Consider the following 25,585-nt stretch of genomic DNA (forward strand, 5'->3'; position numbering starts at 1 on the left):
GGAGGGGGGAGGGCATCAAGCTGTACAGTCTATCAAAACCATCTTACTAAAGTGTCACTGAAACATGCCCAGAATAAACGTCACTCCATTTGTACCATTAAGTCATGTGGAGAAAATGAGCACCAGTTCAGACTTACTGGATGATTATTAATGGGTCAGATGCTTATCCTTGGAGAGACCCTGCAATAAAACTACCAAATAAAAAGAAAGACCAATATAGTAGGAGCCGGGAAATCATTTTATCTTCCAAATGGATATTCCAAAGGCATAACATTGCCTTAGGAAGGCAAAGAGGGAATTATTTGGACTTTTGAAAATCTAAAGACCTGCGTCTTCCTTTGGAAACAGCTTTCAAAATTTATTAGCTAGTCCCCAAAGAAATGTATGCAAAATATAGGTATCGAAAGAGGGCTCAAACGAATGGGCCTAACAGGCATGCTGGTGGGGGGGGGGGGGAGGAAGTCTGTCAGAGAATCATAATTTCCGCACAAATGAAAGAGCAGTCCTATAAAATTGAAAATGTAATTTAGCAATTTAACAAGGACAGGATAATCTTTTGAGAAAACTAATAGCTTTTCCTGGCCATAGTCTAACTTACCTACCTTTCAGAGGGAAACACTGTGCCAAATAGTCTGCCTTGCCTCCAAGCTTAATAAAAAATTAAATTATAAATTAGTCTTTCTCGCTCACCTTATTATTCCCATTACAAATTCTCTATTTTGCAAAAGTACACGAAATGAGTGTGTCCGCCTCTAACACCACTGTATTATTCATAATAATGAAAAGTAATATTTAGAATGTTATCATACTAGAAAGAAATGGATTGTACATTTTCACAAAAGGCTTTGTGAAGTAACAGATCAAAAGGAAAGGCAGGCGTTTTATTAAAATGGAAAAGCTTTGTCATTCCTTACAGATTATACCGGAAATCTATCGTGAATGTATACCAAATTTTAAATGAAACACAAAATTAAATGTGCTAACCTTCCCTAGCTCCCCTAAAAAAACACACACACGCAACCTCAACTGATTATAGATCAAAATAAGGACTACCATGAAATCATCTGGCTGAAATTTAGCTGGAGAAACTCTTAAAGCTCAAAATTTTGCAAAATATCCACCCATCTAACACTTCTCACTTTTTATATCTCCATCTCTCCAGTTTCTAATTGTTTCCATTCTCAGTCTTCACTTGGTGAGGTGCTGTCAGGCAGGGGTTCCACACTTTGGTTTGCTTCTATCTAAGAGGGAAATTGAGGAAATTCTTGTTTTTCTATAGAGGCCAAAGTGAGAGCCTACGGCACAAGTTCAGTCTCCAGAGAGGCGCTCCAGTCTGGCAATTCAGGTGTTCCCCAAACATCCCTGCTACATTGGTCAACCTCAGAAACCTCCACCGTCTATGTATTTATTCTAAGAAACACTCTTTCTGGTCCTAGTGCTAGATCAGGTTTGCCCTGGTAAGTCTACAAGATCCCCTTCCAGAGAAACCAAGTTGCAAAAGGTACTTGAGTCCCTGTTTGGTCATGGTCAGGGTCTATAAGCCAGGTGACAGACTGGCAGTCTGTTCTCCCAAAACCAAAGGCTCAGAGATTTAGAGGTAGAACAGACTTCAGAGGTCATCTAGTCCAACTCTCTCATTTTGGAACAGGGGAAGCTGAGGCCCAAAGAGGTGAAGAGACTGGCCCAAGGTCACACAAATAGAAAGGAGCAGAACCAGAATTTGAATCTAGACTCTCTGATGTCAAATTCAGTACCCTTTCTATGACAGTAAAACAGTTCATTCTAGTACATTAAGAAGGTAGAGGAGATCAGAAGGATGGGTGATCAGGATGTGGAAAGGCCTTGGAATCAGTTCATAAGAATTGTTTGAAAGCCCTGGAAATATTTCACTGGGGGAGGAGAGAGAAACAATAAAGAATAGAACCAGAAGCCATTCTATGAAAGCTCGACTCAAGGATCCCTTTCTACATGAAGTCTAGCCTCATTCCCCCAGCTGCCAGTGACCTATCCCCATCTCAAACTGCTTTAAATTTAGTCTGTTCTTGTCTTGCACATACTCATATATGTCCATATTGTCTCCTTCCGCCTAGACTATATGTTCCTTGAAGGTAAGGACTATTTATTTTTCTCTTTGTATACACAAAGACCCACCTCCAAAAAGACTGAGAATTGGAGATTTTTTTTCCCCATTCCTAGTAACTCTCAAAAAATCCCAACTACCTCAAAAGAGAAATGATGTGCCAGAGTTATCAAAGTTCTAGCACTTTCCCTAAGACAGAACAGTAAGGCGGCAAAGAAGATACAGGTAACCCTTCCACATGCCCAGGTTGGGGGCATGGTGTGACACCCCTCCATCTGGAAAATCTGTGTAAAATTTTTTTGGCCCTCCCTTCATGCCAGAGAAGAAGTCTGAATTTTCTCTTTTTCTCTTTCGGGATGTTTCCTGTACCTTATATGCATTTATGAGTCACTGAACTCTTTAAGATATCGCTACAGCTCTAGCCTTTGTGGGTCATCTGCTAGTTCTCATGTTCTTCTCACAAACCTTAACTTTTTACTTATTTTAACTTTAAAAAAGAAGCTGTACATATTTATGGTATTAAAAGATAAAATATATTGCTGTTATAAATAGTAAACATGTATTTTTTTTAAAACCCTCACCTTCCATCTTGGAGTCAATACTGTGTATTGGCTCCAAGGCAGAAGACTGGTAAGGGTAGGCAATGGGGGTTAAGTGACTTGCCCAGGGTCACACAGCTGGGAAGTGTCTGAGGCCAGATTTGAACCTAGGACCTCCCATCTCTAGGCCTGGTTCTCAATCCACTGAGCTACCCAGCTGCCCCCAGTACACATGTATTTTATGCATTTCTGAGTTTCTAAACTCTTCCTATGCCGTCTGTTGGCCTTCACGTGTGGTCTGTGGCTCCTGGAACATTCCCCCAGAATTCCCATTTAATGTCTTATGCTGACTCACGACATATTGAAACTGTGAGGGAGAATGTGGAAGGGATACCTGTAATTAGTGGAGTAATAGCGGAGAACACTCAAACTTCAGAGTCACTCAATACTCCTGGCCCACAAGCCTCTATGCTATGGAAGGATGTACCAGCTATTCCAGGGGTTTGTGCTTTGTGACCCATTTAGGAATTTCCTTCCTTCTGCAGCCCCTATTTTACAAAGCGCAGCATCCTATTGTAAGAAATAGTGGACCTCAAGGGAATTCAAGGTGGGGGTTCTGTCAAGGTCAACCCTGAGATGAGGGAACCCCAAGGCTTCAGAGGCTCTGCTAGAAATATCTAGCCCACCATTTCCCAATCCTCTAAAAAGTGGGAGACTCAAACTCAGGTCAGCTAGGGAATGAAAGATTGGAGGAAACTGGAATAGAGGGATGCATTAAGAAGGCTGCATTAAGGCTGAAGGAAAATTGATTCAAATTCTAAATTCTGGGGAAGCTAAGGAGCACAGGGCCAGGCCTGGAGTCTAGAGGACCTGGGTTCAAATATGACCTCCGACACTTTCTAGCCATGTGACCCCAGGCAAATTACTTATCCCCAACTGCCAAGACCAATCTTCTGTCTTAGAATTGATACCAAGACAGAAACATTTTTTAAAAAGAATCTTGTTCTTGTCGATTCTTTGCCCCGAGAAACTACTTGGGGCAGGGACCAAGGCTGTCAAAAAGTCAGTTCCACAGTGTGTGAGGAAGCTAATAAAGCTTTGAGGTCCAGGCCTTGGAGTAAACCTACCATCAAAGAGAGAGAAGTCAGAAATTGAGCAAAAGAATATAAGGGAAAAAGGCTAAAGTCAACAAAGATCTCAAGTGGAAGAAAATTCAGTTAAAAACCTAGAGCACAAGCAGATAAATCAACAGAGAAGATACTAAAATTGGAAGGGAAGATGACTACCAAGAGATTACAAACCTCTCTAAATAAATATTGCAAAACAGAGGAAATTGAAGTAACACCTGATGAAACACAGAACGCTGTGGGGTCCCGAGAGAGCGTGGAACCATGGCAGGATGTTCCAAAATATTTCAAGAGAAAAATCAAGCTCCATGGGAGAAGACCAAGAGGTACAGGCCAAATCTCTTTCCCTCCTCCCCCCATCCCTTATTCAATGTATCCTTTCCTAACCCAATCATGGCAGACTCTGATAAACTGCTATACTTACATCTGGGACAATGAGTTCACAACAAAGCAACTCTTTGACAGTGGAGATGGGCTCACTTATAACATTTTCTCATTCTCTTGGGTGAAGATCAGTCAGCCAGTCTGTCAACAAGCATTTATTAAGCATCTACTATTTTCCAGGGACAAATACATAGAGCAATAGATAGAATGTCAGCCCTGGAGTCAGGAAGACTCATCTTCCTGATTTCAATTCTGGCCTCAGTCACTTATTAGCTGTGTGACCCTATGCAAGTCACTTAACCCCCATTTGCCTCAGTTTCCTCATCTAGAGAAGGAAATGACAAACTACTTCAGTATCTTTGCCAAAGAAAAATCTCAAATGGGATCACCAAGAATCAGACAGGACTGAAAAAACTACAGAACACTACCCACCACTATTTTTGAGGCCCTGTGCTAGGCTATGGGAATACAAAGAAAAGTCCCTGCCCTCAAGAAGTTCACAATCTAATGGGGTAAACAACACGCAGACAATTATGTACAAATAAGATGGACACAGGATAAATGGACACAGGACACAAATAAGATAACCAACAGAAGGAACCCACTTGAATTAAGGGGGATCTGGAAAGGCTTTCTATAGGACCGTGTTGGTAAGTGTATGGCATACCTGCCTGAGTGTGCTGGAGGGGGCAGCTCCCTTCCTCCTTTCCACACACGCCTGAGGACACTTCTCACATGACCCACCCCTCTGCCCAGCAGCTCAATGGGAATGCTTCCTGCCTCCTCTGTCTGAGGCAAAGTGGTTCGGGTAGGAGGGTGGGCAGCAGCTAACATGCTGTGTCAGAGTTACACTTTGTGTATTCGGTCTCTAAAAGATTCACCATCACTGCTATAGACGGTAGCATTTTAGCTGAAATTTTAAAGGATCCAGGAAAGTTAAGAAATAGAGACAAAGAGAGAGAGAGAGCATTCCAGGCCTGAGGAAGAGTCTGAAAATGCAGTCAGGAGATAGAGTGTCATGTTCAAGGAATATCAAGAATGCCAGTGTCACTGGATAGAAGAGTACATGTTGGGGAGTAGAGGAATAAGGTGTAAGAAGCCTGGAAAGCTGGGGAGGAGTCAGGTTATGAAGGGCTTTGAATGTCAGGCAAGATTTTTTATTTGATCCTGGAGATAATAAGAAGCTACTGGAGTTGCTTGAATAAGAAGGAGATATGGGCCCTGCACTTGAGGCAAATCAGTTTGACAGCTGACGTGAGGATGAACTGGAGTGGGAAGAGACTTTTGGCAGGAGATGAATCAGCAGGCTATTTCGGTAGACCAGAGGTACGGTGAGGAGGACCTGTACCATGGTGGGGGCAGTGACAGAGGAGACAAGGGAATGGATATATGCAAGAGATGTTAGGAAGAAAAAATTGACAGGCCATAGCAACATACTGGATATGAGAAATGAGAGACAAAGAGTGAAGAGAAGAGGATGACACCTAGGGTGCAATATTGGGTGACTAGAAAAATTGTGGTGCTTCAAAACATGGACAAGTAAATCCTCAAAGAAAAAACATAGCTGGCCCCCATCAGTTAGAATTCCCAGAAGATGGGGGCAGCTGGGTAGCTCAGTGGATTGAGAGTCAGGCCTAGAGACGGAAGGTCCTGGGTTCAAATCCGGCCTCAGACACTTCCCAGCTGTGTGACCCTGGGCAAGTCACTTGACCCCCATTGCCCACCCTTACCACACTTCTACCTATGAGCCAATACACAGAAGTTAAGAGTTTAAAAAAAAGAATTCCCAGAAGAAATGACACAAGAGTTTATAAAAATGAGTTTAAATGGAAGGCAGCTAGATGGCTCACTGGATTGAGAACCAGGCCTATAGACAAGAGGTCCTGGGTTCAATTCTGGACTCAGATACCTCATAGCTGGGTGATCCTGGGCAAGTCACTTAACCCCCACTGCCTAGCTCTCACCTCTTTTCTGTCTTGGAACCAATACATAGTATCGAATCTATGGGTTCTTCTTCTTTTTTTTTTTTAATTTTTAAACCCTTAACTTCTCTGTATTGGCTCCGAGGTGGAAGAGTGGTAAGGGTGGGCAATGGGGGTCAAGTGACATGCCCAGGGTCACACAGCTGGGAAGTGTCTGAGGCCAGATTTGAACCTAGGACTTCCCGTCTCTAGGCCTGACTCTTAATCCACTGAGCTACCCAGCTGCCCCCTTATGGGTTCTTTTAAAGTGAGTTTAAATGATAGATTAAATAAGAGGATTACAGAAAAGAATTTGAAAAGAAATGAGAGCTATGAAAGAGAGACTTGGAGAATTAACAGTTTGTAATAATACATACAAAACTTTATCTAAATAAGAGACTCCCTAAAACTTAGAATGGACCAAACAGAAGTTAATGATTCTGTGAGACAAGAAGAATTATGAAAACAAAATAAAGGATTTAAAAACAGAAGAAAATGTTAAGATTTCTCAAAGCACAACTGATCTGGAAAACAGATTAAGGAGAGATAATTCAAGAATTATTCTCTCTAAAAACCAGAACCTAGGGCAGCTGGGTAGCTCAGTGGAGTGAGAGTCAGGGCTAGAGACAGGAGGTCCTAGGTTCAAACCCGGCCTCAGCCACTTCCCAGCTGTGTGACCCTGGGCAAGTCACTTGACCCCCATTGCCCACCCTTACCAATCTTCCACCTATGAGACAATACACCGAAGTACAAGGGTTTAAAAAAAAAACAGAACCTAAAAAAAGAGCTTAAGTATAATGTTTCAAGGTATCATAAAGGAAAACTACGCAGATTTCTTGAGACCAGAAGGTAAAGTGAAAATAAATTAATCCACTAGTTACTTCCTGCAAGAAACATCAAAATGAATACTTCTACAGAGTCAAAATCCAGAGTTTACCAGTCAAAGGAAAAAAAATAGTTCAAGCTGGCAGGAAAATTTTGTGTTTAAGTACTGAGGAACCACAGGCAAGATTATAGCTACTATTATTAAGGAGTAGAGATTATATTTACATAGATATATAGATATAGATATTTAAATCCATAACTTCTGTCTTAGAATCAATACTAAGTACTGGTTCCAAGGCAGAAAAGTGGTAAGGGCCAAGCAATTGGGATCAAGTGACTTGCTTAGGGTCATGGAACTAATGTGGTATTAAGTATAGAAGCAAAAAAACTGATTGACTCGGGGATGGATGCTCTGTGGGCAGACCTTGGCATGGGCTCTTGGTGTTTTTTATTCAGAAAGTTCAAATTTATACACAAGTGGCCCCAGGTGATCATTGTGTCTGAGGTCTCAAAAACAAACAAGGCTGTTCAGTGTCCCAGTCATTGCTAATGGTGGCATCAGAAACAAAAGCCACATTACCAAAGCTTCCAAAAAGTAGTTTTCTTCTCTGGGAAAGGAAAGATTTTAAAACAAAGCAAGAGCTAGAAAAAATTACAAAATGTAAAATAAATAATTTTGACTACATTAAACTAAAAAGTTTTTGTATAGGCAAAACCAATGCTACCAAAATTAGAAGGGAAGCAACAAATTGGGAAAAAATATTTATAACAAAAGACTCAGACAAAGGTCAAATTACTCAAATATACAAGGAGCCAAATCAATTGTACAAAAAATCAAGCCATCCCCCAATGGATAAATGGGCAAGGGACATGAATAGGCAATTCTCAGATGAAGAAATCAAAACTATCAATAAGTACATGAGAAAGTGTTCTAAATCTCTAATAATTAGAGAAATGCAAATCAAAACAACTCTGAGATATCACCTCACACCTAGAAGATTGGCTAAAATGACAGCAGGGGAGAGTAATGAATGTTGGAGGGGATGTGGTAAAATTGGGACATTAATGCATTGCTGGTGGAGTTGTGAACTGATCCAACTGTTCTGGATGTCAATTTGGAACTATGCCCAAAGGGCTTTCCATAGCACTGCTTGGTTTATACCCCAAAAAGATAATAAGGAAAAAGATGTGTACAAAAATATTTATAGCCGCGCTCTTTGTGGTGGGAAAAAATTGGAAAATGAGAGAATGTCCTTCGATTGGGGAATGGCTAAACAAATTGTGGTATCTGTTGGTGATGGAATACTATTGTGCTAAAAGGAATAATGAACTGGAGGAATTCCATGTGAACTGGAAAGACCTCCAGGAATTGATGCAGAGTGAAAGGAGCAGATACAGGAGAACATTGTACACAGAGACTGATACACTGTGGTACAATCGAACATAACGAACTTCTCTACTGGCAGCAATGCAAGGATCCAGAGCAAGGCTGAGGGACTTATGAGAAAGACAACTAGCCACATTCAGAGGAAGAACTGTGGGAGGAGAAACACAGAGGAAAAATAACTGCTTGAACACATGGGCTGTTGGGGATATTATTGGGGATGAAGACACTAAACGATAACTCTAGTCCAACTATCAATAATATGGAATTAAGTATTAATCAATGATACATGTAAAACCCAGTGGAATTGTGCCTTGGCTAAGGAGGTTTAGGGGGGTTTGGGGAAAGGGAAAGAACATGAAACATGTAACTAGGGGAAAATATTCAAAATAAAAATAAAAATATTTTTTGAAAAATAAAGCTTTAGATCAATTTTGCATTGAAAAAAATTAAAAATAAGACAAAAGGTACTTTTCTTGATGGAATACAGTTTAAAGAAGTACCAGGGAATAGACTCACTGGAAGCTGGGGATAAGAGGCTAGGCATCTGTAACAGCTTCTTCTTCAGCGAAGCAAATAAAAATCAAAATGGCTGAAGGTGCATCTGGGGCTGTAAAGAACAATAAGTCAGTCCAAAAAATGTATTCCCTCCTCAATTGCTGACCTCCGGCACTCCTACCCAGATATCAGAGTCAAGGGTTTGATGGAAGTCAAATGTCTGATGTATTCAGGGGAACTACAACTTGCAAAAGGAGCACCATCTACACAGGTGAAAGGGAATTTCAAGGGACTCCAGTCATTAAAAAAGGCCATTCTGAAGGGGGCAGCTGGGTAGCTCAGTGGATTGAGAGCCAAGCCTAGAGACGGGAGGTCCTAGGTTCAAATCCGGCCTCAGACACTTCCCAGCTGTGTGACCCTGGGCAAGTCACTTGACCCCCATTGCCTACCCTTACCACTCTTCCACCTATAAGTCAATACACAGAAGTTAAGGGTTTCAAATAAAAAATCATCATCATAATAATAATAAAAATAATAATTAAAAAAATTTTTAAAAAAGGCCATTCTGAGAAATTGGCCTCTTTAGTTTTACTGCCCTTCACCCCTTCCCTTTGAGGGTGTTTTAAATAAAAAGATGAAGATAGATATAGATATATACACATATATGTATATATTGAGACAGGCAGCTACATTATGCATATACATATACATATACATATACATAGAGGGTCTGGAGTCAGGAAGACTCCTCTACCCGAGTTCAAATCTGGCCTCAGACACTTACTAGTTGTGTGACCCTGGGCAAGTCATTTCACCCTGTTTGCTTGCCTCAGTTTCCTTCTCTGTTAAATGAGCTGGAGAAAGAAATAGCAAACCACTCCATTATCTTTGCCAAGAAAACCTCAAATGGGGTCACCAAGAGTCAGACGTGACTGAAAAATGGCTGAACAACATTTTATTGAGAGAGAGAGATTAAATCAGAATCATCAGAGGGGAAATTACAAGGAAACAAAATGTTATAATGTAGAACCTGCAGAACAGAAACAGTTATCAGAAAGAAAAATTTGAATTCAAGGTACTTAATCTCTCCAAAGTAACAAGATAACAAACAATAGATTGAGACTATAAATGTATATTTGAAGTAAGGGGCAATCTAGAAAAAGAAAAACAAAAAACACTAACATAAAGGAAAACACACAATACTCAAGCAAAACAAATCCACCTAAGATTTAAATGAACTGATGCAAAGTGAAGAAAGCAGAATGAGGAGAACACTGTATACAATAACAGCAATATGGTATGATGACCAACTGCAAAGGACTGAACTATTCTCAGCAAAGCAAGTTTACAAGATAATCCCAAAGGACTTGTAATTTTTTAAATGCCACCCACAGCCAGAGAAGGAATTGTTGGAGTCTGAGTGCAGATCAAAGCACACCATCCTTCACTTTTATTTCTTTCCTGAGTTTTTGACTGTATACGTGATATGTGTCTCCAGTCATGACATGGAGAATATGGAAATATGTATTACATGGAAGCACTAGTAAAACCTATGGCCTCAGTGAAGAAGAGAGGGAGGAAGGGAGAGAATCTGAATCGGGAAATGTCAGAAAACAATTGTCAAAAAGTATTTCTAGGGCCCCTAGGTGGCTCAGTGGATTGGGAACCAGGCCTAGAGACAGGAGGTCCTAGGTTCAAATCTGACCTCAGACACTTCCTAGCTGTGTGACCCTGGGCAAGTCCCTTAACCCCCATTGCCTAGCCCTTACTACTATTCTGCCTCAGAACCAATACACAGCATTGATTCTAAGATGGAAGATAAGAGTTTTTAAAAGGATTTCTACGTGTAATTGAAAAAAATAAATGTAATATAAAATAATAATTTTTAAAATAAAATTGTTCTTGAAGATAGGATTGAGAGAAACAACTTGGGGGTCGTAAGCCTCCCAGAAGCACATGAGAAGACATAAAACCTAAACACCAGAATGCAAGAAATAAACATGAGAAAACTGCCTTGAACTTCTGAATATGGAAGACAAACGCAGAGATCGAAATAATTCACAGATAGCCCCCAGAGAGGGGGGAAAAAACTCTATGCTTCAAACAGTGGAACAAATAATGGCTAAATTCAATAATTCCAATGACAACAAATTCTGCAGGCGAGCCAAAGAAAGACCTTCGAAATCGAAAGGAAAGAAAATTTGAATAACACTAAACTATTCTATATTCATCAAAAACCAGAGAATGGGATAATGTATTCCAAAAAGAAAAAGAGCTCAACATGCAACCCAAAATGACATATCTAGCAAACCTGAGCCTAAGCATCAATGAAAAAAGATAGGCATTCACCAGGAAGGAAGCATTAGTAGTATTCCTGTAAAAAGAAAAAAAAAGGAATGTGTACAGATTATTTGACTTTCAGATACTTCCAGACAACAGAAAGACAAGAGAGGTAAATAAATGCAATTCTCTAGGAAAGAATAAATAATGAGATAAACATCTCATTTCTAGAGACTATTAAAAGAAAATAATTAGAAATAGAAAAGGTATCTATAGGGTCAAAAAAAAAGAAACAAGAAAGGAACCATTAGGTAAGTCTTCTCTAAAAGGATACAAGGAAGAGAAATAATGAACTCTAAACACAAATTGAAGCCCTTTATAAAATTTTCTTTATTTTTCTTGCTTTTTCCCTTGCAACATGGCTAATGTAGAAATGTTTTACAATTACTTCATATGTATGACTGGTATATTTCTTGCCTTCTCATTGGGTGAGGGAGGGTAGAAGAAGGGAGAGAATTTGGAAATGAACATTTTAAAGATTCTTTTTATTTTTGTTTTTTTAAAGGAATTTTATCTTTGCCAATTACATGTAATAACAATCTTCCATATAGGTTGTCTGAAATTATAAGATCAAAATTGTCTCTCTGCCTTCTTTTCCTCCCATCTCTCTGAGATGGCAAGCAACTTAATCTGGGTTATACATGTATTATCATGCAAAACATAATTCCATATTGTTCACTGTAAAAGAATACTCAAATAAAACCAAAACCCCCAAATAAAACCACATTTAAACTTACGTGAAAGATAGAATGCTTTGATCTACATCTGTCTCCAACAGTCCTTTTTCTGGAGGTGGAGGGCATTCTTTCTCCTAAGTCCCTCAGAACCGTCCTGGATCGTTGTATTGCTGAGAGTAGCTAAGTCTCTCACAGTTGATCATTCCACAATATTTCAGTTACTGTGTACAGTGTTCCCCTGGTTCTGCTTATTTCACTCTGCATCAGTTCATGTAGGTATCTCCAGCTCTTTCTGAACTCATCCTGTTCATCCTTCCTTACAGCACAATAGTATTCCATCACCATCATACACCACAATTTGTTCAGCCATTCCCCAATTAAGGGGCATCCCTTTAGTTTCCATTTCTTTGCCACCACAAAAAGAGCAGCTATAAATATTTTTGTCCAAGTACATCCTTTCCCCTTTTTTTGGATCTCCCTGGGATACAGACCTAGTGGTGATATTACTGGATCAAATGGTATGGATTCTTTTATAGACCTTCAGACATAATTCCAAATTGCCTTCCAGAATGGTTGGATCAATTCACAATTTCACCAACAATGCATTAGTGTCCCAATTTTGCCACATCCCCTCCAACATTTGTCATTTTCCTTTATTGTCATATTGGCCAATCTGCTAGGCATGAGGTGGTACCTCAGAGTTGCTTTAATTTGTATTTCTCTAATTATGAGGGATTTAGAACATTTTTTCATATGATTATTGATAGCTTTGATTTCTTCATCTGAAAACTGTTTGTTCGAACCCTTTGACCATTTGTCACTTGGAGAATGGATGGAATTCTTATAAATTTGACTTAGTTCTTTATATATTTGAGAAATGAGACCTTCATCAGAGAAATCTGTTATAAAATTTTTTCCCAGTTTGTTGTTTCCCTTCTAATTTTGGTTAAATTGGTTTTGTCTGTGCCAACCCTTTTTAATTTAATATAGTCAAAATTATTCATTTTACATCTTGTAATCTTGTTCTCTATCTTGTTACATTTTGTTCTCTGTCTCTTGTTTGTTCATAAATTCCTCCCTTCTCCATAGATCTGACATATAAACTCTTCTATGTTCCCCTAATTTATTTATACTATCACCCTTTATGTCTAAATCTTATATCCATTTTGACCTTAACTTGATATAGGGTGTGAGATATTGGTCTAGACCTAGTTTCTGCCATACTGTTTTCCAGTATAAGAAAAATTTTTAAGGACACAAGAGATAAAGTTGAAAGTATAACTTAAAGAAATAAGAATGACAGCACATGCTTGAAAAAAACATGGACTAAACCCTGCAATCTCCCAGTCCCTACAAATGAACCGAAGTTTTAGGAGGAACTACATCCTAGAATAGAAGGGTTCAAAAATGGGCAGGGGCTCAAGCTAGGTGGCTCAGTAGATTGAGAGTCACACCTAGAGGCAGAAGTCCTGGGTTCAAATCTGGCCTCAGGTACTTCCTAACTATGTGATCCTGGGCAAGTCACTTTGCTTCCAATACCCACAGTACTGATTCTAAGATACAAGTTAAGGGTTAAAAAAAGAGGGAGACAACTAGGTAGCACAATAGAGAACACCAGGCCTACAATTAGGATGACCTGAGTTCAAATCTGGTTTCAGACACTTCCTAGATATGTGACTCTGGGCAAGTCACTTAACCCCCATTGCCTAGGGCAACATTGACAAAGTATTGACATGTGTGCCAGGCTGGTACTCAGGGAGCTGCTCCATTCCCCATCTTCCCAGTGCCTGAGGACATTTTGCATGCCCCGCCCCTCTGTCCAGCCACCCAAAGTAAGCACTTCCTCCCTCTGTTGTTTGGGGTAATGGTGGGGGGCCTCACAGGCAGCTTGAAGTTGCACTTTGGGCACTCAATCTCAAAAAATGTTCACCATTGCTGGCCTAGGTCTTGCCACAATTCCATCTTAGAATTGACACAAAGACAGAAGGTAAGACTTTAAAAAAAAAGAAGAGTTCATAAATGAGAAAGGAAATAGAAGACAGAGTACACTGTGTCATATGTCCTAATCAAGGCTATAGTAAACAAGAAAATAACTCCTGTAGTATCTCAGCCAAAAAGGACTACAGACAATGGGTGAGGTGGCCAAGAGACAGATTAAAACAGGAAGAGGGAAAGGAAGAACTCACTCAGTGGTGAGAAGGGGGGGGGTGGTCCATTGAATAGCCCTTCTCTGGGAGAGAGATATTTTCTGTTATGAAAATAAGAACCTTAAAATAGATCTGATCTGCAAGGAGCTAGTGTACAGGGAGAACACTTACATTGAGAGGGTGTTGTGCCTCAGAATCTGTGATAACATCCTGCCTCAAAAGAAGGGAAATTAGAGCTACGGGGGGCAACTGGCATTCAGAAGAGTTGGAGGTCATGGACTCAGAGAGGAGATTACATGGAAAACCGGAAAGAAAATTATCATGGGAAGGGAAGAGTCTCGAACTGGACCACCCAAATTGGGATACAGAGAGATTTCTAACATGGGGCAACGCTTTTATCTCTACTACCTCCCACAGGAAGTGATACTTCTAAGAGAAAAGCACAATGGAAAAAAATGGGAGAGGGGTCAAGATCTACAAGGCAATAACACAGAAATTTGTTAGAAGAGGGAATTCAAAGTTGGTGTTTTAAAAACTTAAATTCCATGAGGGATAGCAACATGGAGGCTACTTCCCTAAGGTCGCACATATAATAAACAGAAGAGATAGGCTATAAACCCAATTCCTCTGGCTCTGAACCTGGGAAAAGTTAGACAAATCCAGGGTTTTTTCTATTATACCACAATGTCTCTCATTATCAGTCAAATCACTTCACCTAAGAGCTGGACTGAATTAGTCTAGGACTAGGGGACCCATTAAGTACCAAAGTATCCCTAAATGGGACAGGAACCAAAAGTCAATTCTACTGACTTGTTGTACTTCCTTTCCATCGAAAAGTCAGTACTTGTTTTTGTACTTGCTGAAAAAGGCAGAGCTCACTCTAATTTCTAGTCTCAAAGTAAAGGCTAGTGTACAAGTATCTCAAAGACACAAGTTAAGAAAACATGAATGGAACAAGAGTAGGCAGCACAGCAGATAGAGTACTAGGCCTGGAGTCAGGAGGAAATGGGTTCAAATCTGGCCTCAGACACTTCCTAGCTGTGTGACTCTGGGAGAGTCATTTGACCCCGATTGCTTAGCCCTTACCATGTTTCTGTCTCTGTTTCTGAGATGATACTAAGACAGATTAAAGAAAGACAAGCCCTGGTTCTATACATGTGAGTCCCCAGTTTCCCTTATTCTCATTCTATTGTCCTGTTTACAAAGTCTTTTCTTTCTTCTCCCCAGTTATTATCATGGAGCATCTACATGTTTGAGTCCCCGGAAGGGGAAACTCTCAGTCCAGATCCAACTAGGCTCTAGGTATCTGACTGGGACCAGCGAAGGCTCAAAGTTGGCCTGAGCAGATATATCATCGTCACTTCCAAGGCTGATGGTTACCTACATGCAGCCTGTTTGTGGAAGTGATAATACTGGGAAAAGGAATTCGTTAACCTCTGAGGTCCTTTGCCACATGTACGGATTTCCTTCGGCCTGTGTAGGAAGCTTCTCAGAAATTCAGGGGCTTCTTAGTGCATGGAGAGGTCGTGAGAGACGCAGCTGCAGATGGAATCTTTGAACATGCAAAAGGAAGAGTTTGAAAAAGGAATAACTTGACATTTGATTTGAGAAGAGTAGTAGAATGTCAACATCTGCCATGAAAATACAGAATGATTAAGGGCCTTTTAGTTTTTAAAATATACAGCCCTGTTTGGTGTTGTATGTGTGTGTTTTTTTTTAAACTCTATGCAAAAAGCATTTTCCTTCAATAAGTCTGCATTAAGTGATCTCATTAACACTGCTGAATATTTTATCAGCTCTCAGAAACTTTATTCAGAATAGCCACATTCAGGCCAAACCATGGTCCATTCAGGATGTGATTCTGACAGGGTCAAGAAGGAAACTTCTGGGCCAGGGTCACCATGGGAGTTGGGCCAGGCCATCTTCCCTCACCATGACCCCTGAAAGGTTAGGGGCCTATCCCACTGACACATTCACTTCCCTTCATAAACTCTGAGCTAGTGCAGCCTCTCCCCACCCCCTTTTTGCCACTCAGTCGCTGTCACTGCAGAAGCCGGAAAGGGGCCCCTAAAAGCCTGAGGGTCATTTTTTAAATGTATTCTGAACTTAACAAATGCCAAATAAAATGAACGTGTCCATATGCATGTTTTAAGGGCAAAAAGAGAGGCTTGTCCATGAAAATACAAATCTCTGGAGAGCTCAATTTTCTTTTTAAGTATATGGTAATCAACATGTTACTTTCTTTTTTTAATTTAATTTATTTTTTTAATTACATTTTAGGTTTTGAGCTATCACCTTCTTTCCCTACCCTGCGCTAGAGAAGGCTACCATTTGACATAGATACAAATTGTGTGTGTGTGTGTGTGTGTGTGTGTGTGTGTGTGTGTGTGTGTGGTGTGTGGTGTGTATGTTGTGCAAATTGGCGTGGTGCAGAAAACTATACCATACATGCTTCTAGTTGTCAGTTCTTTCCCTAGAGATACACATTCACAGTTATTCTTCAGACAGTGTGATTGTTAATGTTCGAAACATTCTCTTGGTTCTGCTCATTTCACTCTTAATTATATCATGCAAATCTTTCCAATGTTTCTCTAACACTGACCTGTTCATCATTTCTTATAGCACAGTATATTCCATCACAATCATATATTATAGCTTGTTCAGCCATTCCCCAACTGATGGGCCTCTTCTCAGTTTCCACAAAGAGAGCACTATAAATATTTTAGAATATATAGGTTCTTTTCCTTATTCCCTGATCTCCTTGGAAAACAGACTTAATAGCGGTATTGCTGGGTCAAAGGGCATTCGCAGTTTTATAATTCTTTGGGCATAATTCCAGATTGCCCTCCAAAATGGGTAAATCAATTCATAGTTCTACCAACAGTGTATCTGTGTCCCAGTTTTTCCACATCCCCTCCACCATTTGCCATTTTCCCCTTCTATCATTTTAGCCAATCTGATAGATATGAGATATCTCAGAGCTGTTTTAAATTGCATTTCTGTAATCAGCAACGATTTAGAGCATTTGTTCATCTGGCTATATATAACTTTAATTTCTTCCTCCAAAAACTGCCTCTTCATATCCTTTGACCATTTATCAATTGGGGAATTACTCATAGTCTTATACATTTGACAAAGTTCTCTATATATTTGAGATATGAGGCCTTTGTTGAAGAAACTGTCTATAAAATTCCCTCCCCAATTTTCTGCTTTCCTTCTAATCTTGGCTACATTGGTTTTATTGGTATAAAACCTTTTAAATTTAATATAATCAAAATTATTCCTTTTATATCTCTTGTTTATTCATAAATTCTCCTCCTATCCATAAGTCTGATAGGTAATATATTAAAATTAATGGATGAGAAAGAGGGAGGTAGTGGGAAAAGGGGGACGGGAGACAGAGAATGGAGTAAATGATCTCACATAAAAGAGGCATGAAAGAGCTTTTACAGTGGAGGGGAAGATGGGGGAGGTGAGGCAGGAGTGTTTGATCCTTACTCTCCTCAGAATTGACTCAAAGACGGAAGAACATACACACTCAGTTGGGTATGGAAATCTATCTTACCCGTCAGGAAAGTAGGAGAGGAAGGAGATAAAAGAAGTTGGGGGGAGACTAATAGAAGGGAGGGTAGATTCGGGGAGGAGGTAGTCAGAAGCAAAATGCTTCTGAGGATGGACAGGGTGAAAGGAGAGAGAAAAAAGGATAAACAGGGGAAAATAGGGTAAAGGGTACACAGTAATTATAATGGTAAAAAAATGTACATCTCTGATTAAAAAATAGCAGCCTCGTGTTTTCTCAAATATATAGAAAACTCGGTCAAATGTACGAGAGTGCAAATCATTCCTTAATTGATAAAATGGTCAAAGGATGTAAACAGGCAGTTTTCAGAAGTATCTAGGGTCAGATGAAAAAATGCTCAAAATCACTATTGATTAGAAAAATGCAAATTAAAGCAACTCTGAGGCACCGTCCTACACCTATCAGCTTGACTTACATGACCGAAAGGGAAAATGACAAATGTTGAAGGGAACATGGGAAAATTGGGGCACTGCTGCACTGTTGGTGGAGTGGCAAGCTGATTCAGCCATTCTGGAGAGCAATTTGGAATTACAGCCAAAGGGCTATACAATGGTATCTACCCTGTGGCCCAGCAATACCACTGCTAGATTTCAAAAAAAGGGAAAGGGCCCATATGTACAAAAATATTCATAGCAGCTCTTTTTGTGGTGGCAAAGAACTAGAAACTGAGGGGATGCCATCAATTGGAGAATGGCTGAACAAGTTGTGGTAGATGATTGTGAAGAAATACTATTGTGCTATAAGAAATAATGAGCAGGATGCTCTCAGAAAACCCTGGAAACAACCCCAACCCCCCCCCAACCCCCCCCCGCCTTATGATTTCACTGAGTACCTCCATGAAGAAACTTTCTCCTCCAATTCAGAGCCTTGCCTGCTACAATTTAAAATATTTGCATTGGGGGGCACTGAGAAGTTAATTCCCTGTATAAGGTCAATATGTATCAGAGAAGAAACAGGAACCCAGGACTTGCTAACTGCCAGCTATTTCCATGGATACAAGCTGCCTCTTACTGATTCTGGAACATTTTAGGTATTCTACTGCTCGCAGAATTAAACTGAATTAAATCTACAGCTTTATTTTTTAAACCCTTACTAACTTCCACCTTAGAATCAATACTACATATTAGTTCCAAAGCAGAAGAGCGGTAAGGGCTAGGCGATAAGGGTTAAGTGACTTGCCCAGGGTCACACAGCTGGGAAGTGTCTGAGGAAGTTCAAATCTGTTTGAACCCAAGACCTCCTGTCTCTAGGCCTGGCTCTCAATCCACTGAGCTACCCAGCTGCCCCCAATCTAAAACTTCAAAACCCTCTTGAACCTATTTATACTTTCAACCTGCATTTGTCTAATCGACCTAATGAGCTATTTCATCTCATCAGCATGCCTGTAGCGTCTCCTTTTCTTAGTAGGCAGTTTGCTCATTTTTAAGCTTCTTGGTACCCCTCTACCCCCACCTCCCTGAATTCCAGTGTTCCAGGATTCAGTGAAGACAATCATGTCCATTCTGAACATATTCTTATTTGTTTTACACACTAACGGACTATCCCCATCTTAGCCTTCGTCTTTCCAGCCCAAATATTCCAATTCTCGTGGCCTCATAAACCTAGAAACATAAATCTAATAGAACCCCCTCATTTTACAGAGCAAAGGACTCAGACCAGGTAATCCAGAGAGCAAATGGAGGAAGCAGGGTTTTGAACCTATGACCTCTGAGTCCAAACCCAGCGCTCCCTCCACTACACGCTGCCTGCACCTGTTGCCCTCATCGATCCCTTTGGCTCATGGGTTTTTTGCCCTTCTCTAGACCATCTCTCACTATGTTCCTCTTTTTTTCTGCCATGACAAAAACTATCTAACCCCAGTCCCATCCAGCTGCAGGCACTCGGGGGCTTATGTAAGGGTGCAGTAGATGGGGCTTTGTTTCTAGGAGGCTTTCTGGATGGTGCTTGGCCATCTGTTCATCCCAGCTGCTGGGGGAGGGACTTGGACTCTTCCTGCTGAGCCATCTCATCCAGGTTAATCATTTGGTCAAGGTACAAACCAGGGTCAAGAACATCCACTCCAAAACCCCCACTAAGTTTAGGGACTAAAGAGTGAAGAGGCAGGGCACACTGGGAAAATCCCAGGGCAAGGATGCCAAACAAGGGGGTTCTAGTCGGGGCTTCATGACCCATTAGACTGGCCCCATGACCTCCATCCCGTTATACCTCTTTCTAAATGGGGATACCACCTGCACTTCCCTCAGAATTCAGATATGACTTGTGGGTCACAAGAGAAGCAAAAGCTCTTTGGAAAGTATCAGGCACTCAACACATGGAGGACATTATTATTCTAAATTTGTTCTCAGTAATTGGACTATACCAGGGTCTAGCCAGCACCTGCCTTTGGCTCTGCTCTGCAGGAGTCCATTGGGACCAGCCTGCAGTTGTATTACCACCTGCTACTTCGAGCTGTTTCTACTGCTCAGAAAAAAAATACAGATGAAACAATTTTTTAAAAAGAGAGAAATTTAAGTCCCAGGCTGGTTAACTACAACATTTTACCCCCCGTTCCCCCGCCCCAAAAGGGGATCTCAAAAGGAGCTGCTTCTTTGTCAGGAGGCAGGGGATGAGCTACCATATCTGATGTCACATAGAAACTCTACCTGTGAAATAACTGTCCCTTCCTGATCTGAAACACACAGTTCCATTGGGTTGACTCAGGTAACGGTTTAGAGGCAGCTAGGTAGTTCATCTAATAGAGTGCAACAGGGCCTGGACTTGGGAAGACCCGAGTTTAAATCCAGCCTCAGACATTTGCAAATTGCATGAACCTGGGCAAGTCACTGAACCTGTTTGCCTCAATCCACTGAACTATTTCGATATCTCTGCCAAGAGAACTCCAAGGACGGTCTGTTTCTACAGGGTTACAAAGAGTTGGATACAACCAAACAAATGAACAACAAGCATTAATCAAGCACTGGAAAAGGAGTCGGGAAGACCTGGGTTCAAATCCTGCCTCAGAAACTTCCTGGCTATGGGACTTTAAACAAATCATTTAACTGCTAGCAGTTTCAGTTTCCTCATCTGTAAAATGGGTATAACAATAGCACCTTCCTCACAGGCTATTGTCAGGATTGAATGAGGGAACATATGTCATGCATGCTTTGTAAACTGCATGATGGTTGTCCTAAAATCCAGAATTTGAAATCTTTTAAAGGAATTTTAGAAGAAGAAACTCACCAGTGCCTCGAATCGGGAAGGCAAATTTTTTGAAGAGAGTGCCATGGAGATGCCTGTGGAAACCACACTTTGCATCAAGAGATCCAGAGTGAACTGAACTGAAGGGGGTTGAACACATTTATTCTGAACATAAACTGTTATGCCAAAGGAGACTGCCCCAATTGGTTTTATGTCAATGCATCTATTAATTATTGGTTTTGTTTTCTTTCTTTTTTATTTCCCTCTTGTTCCCAGGTTGCTGCAATTTCCCCTTACGAAGGGCAATGTTTTATACACCTTTAGGGGGAGAATCCTTAGAGATATATGTTGGTTATTTGAAATGATTCATTGGGGAGACTAGGCATGTTAATCTCCCAAGACCCTCAATTGAGGAGATTTCAACACACTCATCTCCCAATAGAATCACAGGGGGGGATTGTGAGAAGGGAATGTGTATTTTGATTTGATCAATCAGGGATTTAGACTTCCCTTCCATTTGTTTTGAATTTGGGTCAATCAGAAACCAAGGAATTGATCCCACAGGCACTTCCTCCCTGGGTGGTACCAGGCTAATTGAGGAATTGTGATTGGTTCCTGGGGAGTGATGCAAGAAAGCTAGTGGGTGTAGTAAGGATTTATAAGATGAGACCCAGCAGGAAGCTGGGGTGGGGTGTGTGTTATTTTCTGAGGCTGAGATTCAGAGACAGACACTTGAGTTGTTAGGCTCTGAATTATTAGGCTAGGAAATTCTTCACCTCCTTTCTATATTTCTCTCTTATTAATAAATCTAGCTATTAACAGTCTTGTGACTTAAGGGTTAATTACAATTTTTGGTGACCACCCATTCTAACCATTATAAAACTAAAAGTATCATACCAATGTTCGTTATTATTATTAAAGAAAGGAAAAGTATGAGTGTGCAAAAGGCAACACTTCAACATAGTTTTTCTATTTGCAAAACCACCCGTCAAAAAGAATGACAGGCAAAAGGTAGAGGGACCCCATTAATGATGATTCACCATGGAGAATCGCCCAAATTGAAAGCAGTTGCTCAGCTCACTTTGAGAGCTGACCTCTCAGAAATCTCAAAATGATTCTGCTTCCGGCAGGCAGCTGCTGCTACTCCAAGAGCCTCCACTGGACATTTTGGGAGCCAGTTTGGCCAGAATTTCTAGGGGAGCAATAAAAATCTGCCTAGCTCCCAATTTGAACTGAGAGGATGGTTTTGTCACACATGCAGCTTTATGGTACCCTTTGGTGATGTGTCTAATCATAACAGGCAAGTCCTTGTACCCCTCCTAGCTTGGTGAGACCTGTTAGTGAATCAATCAAAACCACTAAATAAGGGGGCAGCTGGGTGGCTCAGTGGATTGAGAGCCAGACCCAGAGATGGGAGGTCCTGGGTTCAAATCTGGCCTCAGACACTTCCCAGCTGTGTGACTCTGGGCAAGTCACTTGACCCCCATTGCCTAGCCCTTATTATGTTTCTGCCTAGGATCTGATATACAATACTGATTCTAAGGCAGAAGGTAAGAGTTTAAAAAAGGGAAGCAGCTAGGTGGCTCAGTGGATAGAGAGCCAGGACCAGAGACAGGAAGTTCTGAGTTCAAATCTGACCTCAGACACTTCCTGACTGTGTGACCCTGAACAAATCACTTAACCCCTATTGCTTGGCCCTCACCACTCTTCTGCCTTGGAACCTATCAAGACACAGCATTGATTCTAAGACAGAAGGTAAAGCTTTGAAAATACAAAACAAAACATTGATCAAGCACCTACCTCGTGCCAGACACAGTGAAGCCCTGGGGGGTACAAAAAGAGGCAAATGATAATCCCTACCCTCAAGAAGCTTACAATTTAATAGGAGCCTGTGATCTGCCTTCTGAAATCCTGGATCTCCTCCATGCCAAGACATTGCCACAGAAAATATTTTTTTTATTTTATTTTTTGTTTATTTTAAACCCTTAACTTCTGTGTATTGACTTATAGGTGGAAGAGTGGTAAGGGTAGGCAATAGGGGTCAAGTGACTTGCCCAGGGTCACACAGCTGGGAAGTGTCTGAGGCCAGATTTGAACCTAGGACCTCCCGTCTCTAGGCCTGGCTCTCAATCCACTGAGCTACCCAGCTGCCCCCCACAGAAAATATTTTTTGTGGAGCATTTCATTACATTTTTGTTCAACTCAGTTTGGTCTCTCCTATCTCTGTAAAAAATCAGTGGGAAATCAGGGAGGTGGGAGCATAGTATAAAACAGAAAAATGACATTAATGCCGAAACAAAAGACGGGACCCTTTTTTAAAAAAAAAAAACCTTACCTTCTTTCTTGGAGTCAATACTGTGTATTGGCTCCAAGGCAGAAGAGTGGTAAGGGCTAGGCAATGGGGGTCAAGGGACTTGCCCAGGGTCACACAGCTGGGAAGTGGCTGAGGCCGGGTTTGAACCTAGGACCTCCCATCTCTAGGCCTGGCTCTCAATCCACTGAGCTACCCAGCTGCCCCAGGGACCCTTTTTTTAAGTGACATGTGCCAAGGAAGGTGCCAATCTGCATTAGTAGAGTGAATTTCCTCATCCAGAAATTCCCTATACCTATGAAACCCCAAGTCCACTCCCTAAGTATGTAATGAATGAATATGCCCATTTCCTTCAATATTAACATGTTCATCTTCCCTCCAATAGTGCAGACTGTGACCCATTCCTGTCTTCTCCCTCTTGCCCATGGCCACCTATGACTTGTCTAAAAAGAGTCCTTCCAGCATCCCTTGCTCTCACTACATGATTGGCTCGCTTGAGATATGATTAAAAGAAAAGCAGTAAGATAGTGTACTTTAGAGAAACAACATCAGGAAACCAAGGTCGGACTCCAGAGAGCAACCCCACCGGACCCTAAATTCTTCTACCCAACCTACTAGATGTACACAAAAATTAGCAGAACCCTATTATAACCTTCCCCAAAAGACATTTTGTCTGTGAAGCTAGATAACATAGGGCTATAAAAAGATAGGCGGTATAATAAGATTGAATCACCAAAGTTGGAATCAGAAAGATCTGAGTTTGAATCCTGCCTAAGATGCCATCTACATTAACCTAATCAAGTCACTTATCCTCACTCAGCCTCAGGTTCCTCCTCTGTTAAAAGGGAATAAAAATAGCATAAGGTTATTGTGAGCATCAAATGTATTAAAGCAATATGTATAAAGGTGCTTTATAAACCTTACTTAACTAAATATCAGCTGTTGCTATTGTTACAAATCAAAATCATACTTCCCCCCACCAAGAAAATTTGACTCATCTAAAACCTGAGCAGCTTGAAATGTATCTTACTTTTCAACATATAACTATGTGCCTTCCCCCATACTCCAAGCACAAAGAGCTCTTTTATATCAGTGCAACTGACATTCATGGGGAGCCCAAATAGACTTGAAATACAGAAGTATTCTTACCTTTCCTGAGCCAGCTCAAACGCCACTCCCTCCATTAATCACTCCAACAAGGGTACCCCCACCCAGAAGGGCTTTCTCCCTCTTCTGAAATCCCATAGCACATTGTATTTTTCCATTCCTTCTTTTAAAAAAAACCTATGATAGAATACTATTGTGCTGAAAGGAATGATGAACTGGAGGAATTCCATGTGAACTGGAACAACCTCCAGGAATGGATGCAGAGCAAAAGGAGCAGAACTGGGAGAACCTTATACACAGAGAAGGATATATTGTGGTACAATCGAATGTATTGGACTTCTCTACTAGCAGCAATGCAGTGATCCAGGACATTTCTGAGGGACTTATGAGAAAGAACGCTACCCACATCCAGAGAAAGAACTGTGGGAGCAGAAACGCAGAAGAAAAACAGTTGATTGATCACATGGTTCGATGGGGATATGATTGGGGATGCTGACTTTAAATGATCACTTTAGTGCAAATATTGATAATATGGAAATAGGTCAAAAAGATTCTCAGTTAAATTCTCCAAAAATTCCCCAAAATGATACAGGAATTCCATACCAAGTCCTTTTATTTTAACAAGAAGTAGTAGGAATTCTCTCTCATTGACTCTTGCCAATAATGGACTTGATAAATCTATTGACTGGTACTTTTAGTTCTTAGGGTGTCACAAGCCTGAAGCTATTGGAGAAACTGAAGTACAAGGTAGTTTGTTCAAGGTGAGGCAAAGGTTTACCCAATGGCCATCTTGCCACAATAGGCCTCATTTGGTCTCATTCATGGGGAGTCTTTAGAGTTAGAGGTCTATAAACGACATGTATTGGGCCAGGAACCACAAAAGTTCTTCCCAATAAATTGTTTTGTTCAAGCTGAAAAAAAAACCCTAACCTTCTATTTTGGAATCAATACTTGTACTGATTCCCAGGAAGAAGAGCGGTAAGGACTAGGCAATTGGAGTTAAGTGACTTGCTCAGGGTCACACTGCTAGGAAGTTTTGAGGCCAGACTTGAACCCGGGCCCTCCCATCTCCAGGCCTGCTTCTCTATTTACTAAGCCACCCAGCTGCCCCTCTCCATCCCTTCTTGAGGGATAGTTACTTTGTCAGATCATAGATTTAAAACTGAAAGGAATTAGAGACCACTAACTCCCTCATTCTTCTTTGAAGAACTGATGTTCAGAGAGATTAAATAACACACATCAGCAGGAGGTAGCCAAGCTGAGATTCAAACCCAGGTCCCAAACCCAGGGCTGATTCTACTGTACCGTGCTACCTCTTAACTCCTGGATATCACCCGAAACTCCAGATAGGCAACAAGCAGACAGGTCACTCTTCAGGGTCTTCACAGAACTCAGCAGTGCTGAATGTTGCTTGAAGTCACTAAGTATGATAGAAGCCTGGCCAGTGG

The sequence above is a fragment of the Gracilinanus agilis genome, chromosome X (genome assembly GCF_016433145.1).
Source record: "Gracilinanus agilis isolate LMUSP501 chromosome X, AgileGrace, whole genome shotgun sequence".
In the NCBI taxonomy this organism is placed as follows: domain Eukaryota; kingdom Metazoa; phylum Chordata; class Mammalia; order Didelphimorphia; family Didelphidae; genus Gracilinanus; species Gracilinanus agilis.